At 33.3% G+C, this 7,181-nt stretch overlaps 1 non-coding gene across 1 annotated transcript; it reads left to right on the top strand.

Moving 5' to 3' along the window:
- Nucleotides 1-405: 405 nt before the first annotated feature.
- Nucleotides 406-513, top strand: LOC112804273 (small nucleolar RNA R71). The gene has a single exon (XR_003202888.1). It is a non-coding gene; the product is annotated as a small nucleolar RNA R71 (small nucleolar RNA).
- Nucleotides 514-7,181: the final 6,668 nt, after the last annotated feature.

Raw genomic sequence — 7,181 nt, forward strand, 5'->3', positions numbered from 1 at the left:
GTTTCCATAGGGTTCTCCCATGTAATTCACCTCTTCCATTGAAGGGTTCTCATGATCATAAGCTTCTTCTTTAGATGAAGCGTCCTTAGTACTGCCTGGTGCAGCTTGCATTCCAGTCAGAATTTGAGAAATCAAATTGACTTGCTGAGTCAATATCTTGTTCTGAGCCAATATGGCATTCAGAGTATCAATCTCAAGAACTCCTTTCCTCTGATTCGTCCCATTGTTCACAGGATTCCTTTCAGAAGTGTACATGAATTGGTTATTTGCAACCATTTCAATTAGTTCTTGAGCTTGTGCAGGCGTCTTCTTCAGATGAAGAGAGCCTCCAGCAGAGCTATCCAATGACATCTTGGACAGTTCAGACAGACCATCATAGAAAATACCTATGATGCTCCATTCAGAAAGCATATCAGAGGGACACTTTCTGATTAATTGTTTGTATCTTTCCCAAGCTTCATAGAGGGATTCTCCTTCCTTCTGTCTGAAGGTTTGGACTTCCACTCTAAGCTTACTCAATTTTTGAGGTGGAAAGAACTTTGCCAAGAAGGCATTGACTAGCTTTTCCCAAGAGTTTAGGCTTTCTTTAGGTTGTGAGTCCAACCATGTCCTAGCTCTGTCTCTTACAGCAAAAGGAAATAGCATAAGTCTGTAGACCTCAGGGTCAACCCCATTAGTCTTGATAGTGTCACAGATTTGCAAGAATTCAGCTAAAAACTGATGAGGATCTTCCAATGGAAGTCTATGGAACTTGCAATTCTGTTGCATTAGAGAAAACCAATTGAGGCTTAAGCTCAAAGTTGTTTGCTCCAATGGCAGGGATAGAGATGCTTCTCCCATAGAAGTCGGGAGTAGGTGCAGTAAAGTCACCCAGCACCTTCTTTGCATTGTTGGCATTGTTGTTGTTTTTGGCTGCCATGGGTTCTTCTTGTTTGAAGATTTCTGTTAGGTCCTCTACAGAGAGTTGTGCCTTAGCTTCTCTTAGCTTTCGCTTCAAGGTCCTTTCAGGTTCAGGGTCAGCCTCAAAAAGAATGCTTTTGTCTTTGCTCCTGCTCATATGAAAGAGAAGAGAACAAGAAAATATGGAATCCTCTATGTCACAGTATAGAGATTCTTTGAAGTGTCAGAGGAAAAGAAAAATGGAAGGAAGAGGTAGAAAATTTGAACTTACCAAGAAAGATGGAGTTCGAATTGTGCATTAAGGAATAGTGTTAGTCCATAAATAGAAGGATGTGGGAAGAGGGGAAGGAATTTTCGAAAATTAAGTAAGATTTAAAAACATTTTGAAAAACACTAATTGATTTTCGAAAACCAAGGGTGGAAAAGAAATCAAGTGATTTTTGAAAAAGATTGTGAAATTAGAAATCAAAAAGATACGATTGAAAATTATTTCGAAAAAGATGTGATTTAAGAAGATATGATTGAAAAACAATTTAAAAAGATTTGATTTTAAAAATTAATGACTTGGCTAACAAGAAAAGATATGATTCAAACATTAAACCTTTCTCAACAGAAAAGGCAACATACTTGAAATGTTGAATCAAATCATTAATTGTTAGCAAGTATTTTTGAAAATGGGAAGAAATTGATTTTGAAAAAGATTTGATTGAAAAGATTTGATTTGAAAAAGATTTGATTTTGAAAAATGTTGAAAACTTGAAAAAACTTTGAATTGAAAACAGAATCTTCCCTCTTGTGCCATCCTGGCGTTAAAAGCCCAGAATGGTGCACATTCTGGCGTTTAACGCCCAAAGCACTACTCTTTTGGGCGTTAAACGCCCAGCCAGGCACCCTGGCTGGCGTGTAAACGCCAATTTTCCTTCTTCACTGGGCATTTTGAACGCCCAGCTTTTTCTGTGTAATTCCTCTGTAGTATGTTCTGAATCTTCAATTCTCTGTATTATTGACTTGAAAAGACACAAATTAAAATTTTTTTTGGATTTTTAATAATGAGGAATAATCAAAATGCAACTGAAATCAAATAAACAATGCATGCAAGACACCAAACTTAAAAGTTTGTATACTATTGACACTAACAAAATGAGAATGCATATGAGAAACAACAAAACACTCAAGTCAAGAGAATTTAAAGATCAAAGCAATGAAATCATCAAGAACATCTTGAAGATCACTTAAGACACATGAATGAATGCAAGAAGAACAGAGATATGCAATTGACACCAAACTTAAAATGAGACTCTAGACTCAACAAGAAATATACAATATTTTTGGTTTTTATGATTTTGTAAATTTTTTTTGGATTTTTCGAAAATTAAGTGAAAAAAGAAAATAAAGGTATCAAAATTCTCAATGAGAATTCCAGGAATCATTGCAATGCTAGTCTAAGACTCCGGTCCAGGAATTAGACATGGCTTCATAGTCAGCCAAGCTTTCAAAGAGAGCTCCGGTCCAAAACACTAGACATGGCCAATGGCTAGCCAAGCCTTAGCAGATCATTGCTCCAACAGCAAGATTGATAGAAATCAACAAGCTCTTGTGATGATAAGTTGAAACCTCGGTCCAATAAAATTAGACATGGCTTCACAGCCAGCCAGACTTCAACAGATTATCATGAAACTCTAGAATTCATTCTCAAGAATTCTGAAAAATGCCTAATCTAAGCAACAAGATGAACCGTCAGTTGTCCAAACTCAACAATCCCCGGCAACAGCGCCAAAAACTTGGTGCTGTTGCCGGATCGAAAATTTGGCACTGATGTTACCGGACCAAAAGCTTGCCGAAAACTCGAACAATCCCCGGCAACGGTGCCAAAAACTTGGTGCACGAAATTGTGATCATCAATGGCGCCATCAACATGGTACGCACAATTGTAATCCCAACTCTTTATCACAACTTCGCACAACTAACCAGCAAGTGCACTGGGTCGTCCAAGTAATAAACCTTACGCGAGTAAGGGTCGATCCCACGGAGATTGTTGGTATGAAGCAAGCTATGGTCACCTTGTAAATCTTAGTCAGGCAGATTCAAATGGTTATGGAGGATATATAAATAAAGCATAAAGATAAAGATAGAGATACTTATGCAATTCATTGGTGGGAATTTCAGATAAGCGTATGAAGATGCTTTGTCCCTTCCGTCTCTCTGCTTTCCTACTGTCTTCATCCAATCGTTCTTACTCCTTTCCATGGCAAGCTGTATGTAGGGTTTTACCGTTGTCAGTGGCTACCTCCCATCCTCTCAGTGAAAATGTTCAACGCACCCTGTCACGGCACAGCTAATCATCTGTCGGTTCTCAATCAGGAGTTTGAAGCTCGTCACAGTCATTCAATCATTGAATCCTACTCAGAATACCACAGACAAGGTTTAGACCTTCCGGATTCTCTTGAATGCCGCCATCAATTCTAGCTTATACCACGAAGATTCCAATCAAGGGATCCAAGAGATAAACATTCAAGCCTTGTTTGCTTGTAGAACAGAAGTGGTTGTCAGGCACTCGTTCATAAGTGAGACTGATGATGAGTGTCGCATAATCATCACATTCATCATGTTCTTGGGTGCAAATGAATATCTTAGAATAAGAATAAGCTGAATTGAATAGAAGAACAATAGTAATTGCATTAATACTCGAGGTACAGCAGAGCTCCACACCTTAATCTATGGTGTGTAGAAACTCCACCGTTGAAAATACATAAGAACAAGGTCTAGGCATGGCCGTGAGGCCAGCCCCCACGATCTAAGATAGCATAAGACTAAAGATAGCTACCAAGATGAAAATACAATAGTAAAAGGTCCTATTGGTAGAGAACTAGTAGCCTAGGGTTTACAGAGATGAGTAAATGACATAAAAATCCACTTCCGGGCCCACTTGGTGTGTGCTTGGGCTGAGCATTGAAGCATTTTCATGTAGAGACTTTTCTTGGAGTTAAACGCCAGCTTTTGTGCCAGTTTGGGCGTTTAACTCCCATTCTTGTGCCAGTTCCAGCGTTTAACGCCGGGCAGTTTTGAGCTGATTTGGAATGCCAGTTTGGGCCATCAAATCTTGGGCAAAGTATAGACTATTATATATTGCTGGAAGGTCCAGGATGTCTACTTTCCAACAGAGTTGAGAGCACGCCAATTGGGCTTCTGTAGCTCCAGAAAATCCACTTCGAGTGTAGGGAGGTCACAATCCAACAGCATCTGCAGTCCTTTTCAGCCTCTAAATCAGATTTTTGCTCAGGTCCCTCAATTTCAGCCAGAAAATACCTGAAATCACAGAAAAACATAAAAACTCATAGTAAAGCCCAGAAAAGTGAATTTTAACTAAAAACTAATAAAAATATACTAAAATCTAACTAAAACATACTAAAAATATACTAAAAACAATGTCAAAAAGCGTATAAATTATCCGCTCATCAGCAACTTAGGGGTTTTTTTTCCTTTGGGATAAAATGCAAGGGGTGCTTTTGATATTTTAGAAAAATTAATGTTTCTTCAGAGCTACTCCAACCAAATGACAAGAATATTCGTTTTTTACCAAGAATATTCTATTATCTTAAATGTTATTCTCACGGCAGGGACTTAATTGAAAAAAAAATTAACATATAAGGGCCCAATTGAAAAGAAAAAAAGTATAGGGATCTAATTGAAAATTCGGTGAAACTATAGGGGCCTACAAAGTAATTAAACCTATTTGTAATAAAATATTAACCATAATATAAATAGAATAATTTAAATGGTAAATAAATAATATTTATATCTTTTCTTAAAACTTAATATTTTAGATAATTATATTTGGAATCCTCACTTATTTTCATATTTATAAAAATAATCTTGAATTTTTATGAAATATCCATTTTTATCCCCATACTTTATTTATTACCCAAAATACCCGAAAACTTATATAATTACAAATTGTACCTCAATTTTTATATACAAATACAATTTTACCCTTCAAAAATAAAGTTTGAATATTAATCTTCCTCTTATTCCAAAACCAAAACCTTTAGCCATTCCCTTTCAAAATATTACATATACTTTAATCCGTTTTTGAGATTTTCGGTTACCGATTCTTCACAGCTTTTAATTTAATCTTTCAACCACCAAATCTCTTCAATTTTCTCAAAATACCACATTACAATAGTGCTAAAACCATTAAAATAACCGCAACTGAGCTGTTCTTCATAGCCAAACCAACAAATTACAAGCAACACAATAATTTAACATAAACTCATTCAAACTCAAACAATAATCAACCAAAACAACATTTACTTATCAAATTCACATTTAATTATTATAAAGTTATTAAACCCTATCTCCATACGAAATCAAAACAACAGAAGCTCTGAAAAACCTTTCTGATTGAACTATTGAAGAAGAAAATATCAAAAATTGTCTGTACTTCTTAGAACTCTAATTAGTCGAATTCAAGAAAAAAGAGAGCTACGTCATCATCAATTTTTATCGAACAAAAATGACACCAATGTGTAAAAGAGAAAAATTTAAATATTTTTATCGGATTAAATTCTTTTATTAGAGTTATAAATTTCAAGAAATCGAAGCCGAAAGCTCGGTGCGACGGTTTCTTTCCCGCCTTACTCACGGCTTTCTCTCTCACTCTCGGTCACTATCTTCTTACCATGCAAAAAAATGAAACCAAAAGAAGTTAGATGATGATGATAATGTGTTAAAAAAAAGATTAGGTGTCGTGGTTATTTATATATGCACATATGTACATATACCTTCAAGCCACGTTTCTCACCTCTTGCTTTTCCTTTCTTAATAACTTACATATGTAATTATGAATGATTATAATTAGTGATAGAAAATGTGATCCACGGCTTTATATAAATATATATCAATAAAAGCTAAGTTTTCATTTCTTGTCTTTTATTTTCTTAATAGCTTTTTGGATAATCTTTCCATTATATGTACATAATGGGCTCATAATAATAATAATAATAATAATAATAATAATAATAATAATAATAATAATAATAATAATAATAATAATAATAATAAAAAGTTATTATTATTATTATTATTATTATTATTATTATTATTATTATAAAGAATAATTTAATTTTACCTATTAAAATACTTTTTAATAAATAATTTAAGTTAATAAAATAATTTATAATTAAATTAAACTTTAATAATTATAAATTTTTATTTAAATTATTTTTGTTAAAAATAGTTTTTTTAAAAACAAAATCTCAACAAATATAATAAATCATAAATAACAAATTATTTAATTTTTAAAAATTTAAAATATTACACTCATAAAACATTAAGAGTGGAAATAAACTTGTTAATAAAGTATCTCTTGTGAAAAATAATAGAAACTTCAATAAACCTTAAAATAAGTTAAAAAAAAGAAAACACACTATATACACCAATCAATGCTCATAACTCTCACACTACTAAGACAACAAAATATCTACCTACCAGCTACCATCTAAGAAGCACACGCATGAAACCACCAAACTTGAATTGTATTTACAATAAAATAAATCAATGAGCTAGAGAATTTTCATTATACTCCCTCTTCTCTGTGACATTGTTAGTTTTACTCCAATAACTCTTGGTCCAATTTGTTGATGGTCACTAATGATAATATAATATATCATTTCTATTCTTTCTATAATATTAGGAACTTCTAAATATTTTGCATTTTCATTTATCTGTTCCAACAACCGAAACATTCGTCAGGTATATTATATGTACTATGTATATATACATCCACTTTTTATTGCAAAATGCTATAAAGTTAAAGCTCCACTGAAGTACTGATCTATGATGATCTTTCTTTGGCTTTCAGGAGATTCATCCAAGCGGCACAATCTTTATACAGGGTATGATATTTGTTATCCACCAATTTAACATCAGATAACAATTATTAATTGCTTTGTATAATGTAGATGAAGTTGTTTTAAAAATGAGTTTATGGTACCTAAAAAAAAATCTGTTGTTGGATGTGTCAAAAATAGAATCATGTAAAGTTTATATTAAGATTTTAATATAAGTAACAGTGCAATATCAACAGTCGAAAGTAGAAACACAAAGAAAGCAGGAATTCTTCTATAAATTTGGGTTTGAATGAAAATAAAGTAGCTGAACCTACTTTTAGAAGTGCAAATAGTATAATCATGTAAAGTTTTTATTAATATTCTAAAATCGGTGAATGTGTAGTATTAACAACAAAAAACACAAAAAGTAGAATTCGAAGTAATTATTATCTG

This window comes from Arachis hypogaea, chromosome 5, assembly GCF_003086295.3.
Source record: "Arachis hypogaea cultivar Tifrunner chromosome 5, arahy.Tifrunner.gnm2.J5K5, whole genome shotgun sequence".
Classification (NCBI taxonomy): Eukaryota; Viridiplantae; Streptophyta; class Magnoliopsida; order Fabales; family Fabaceae; genus Arachis; species Arachis hypogaea.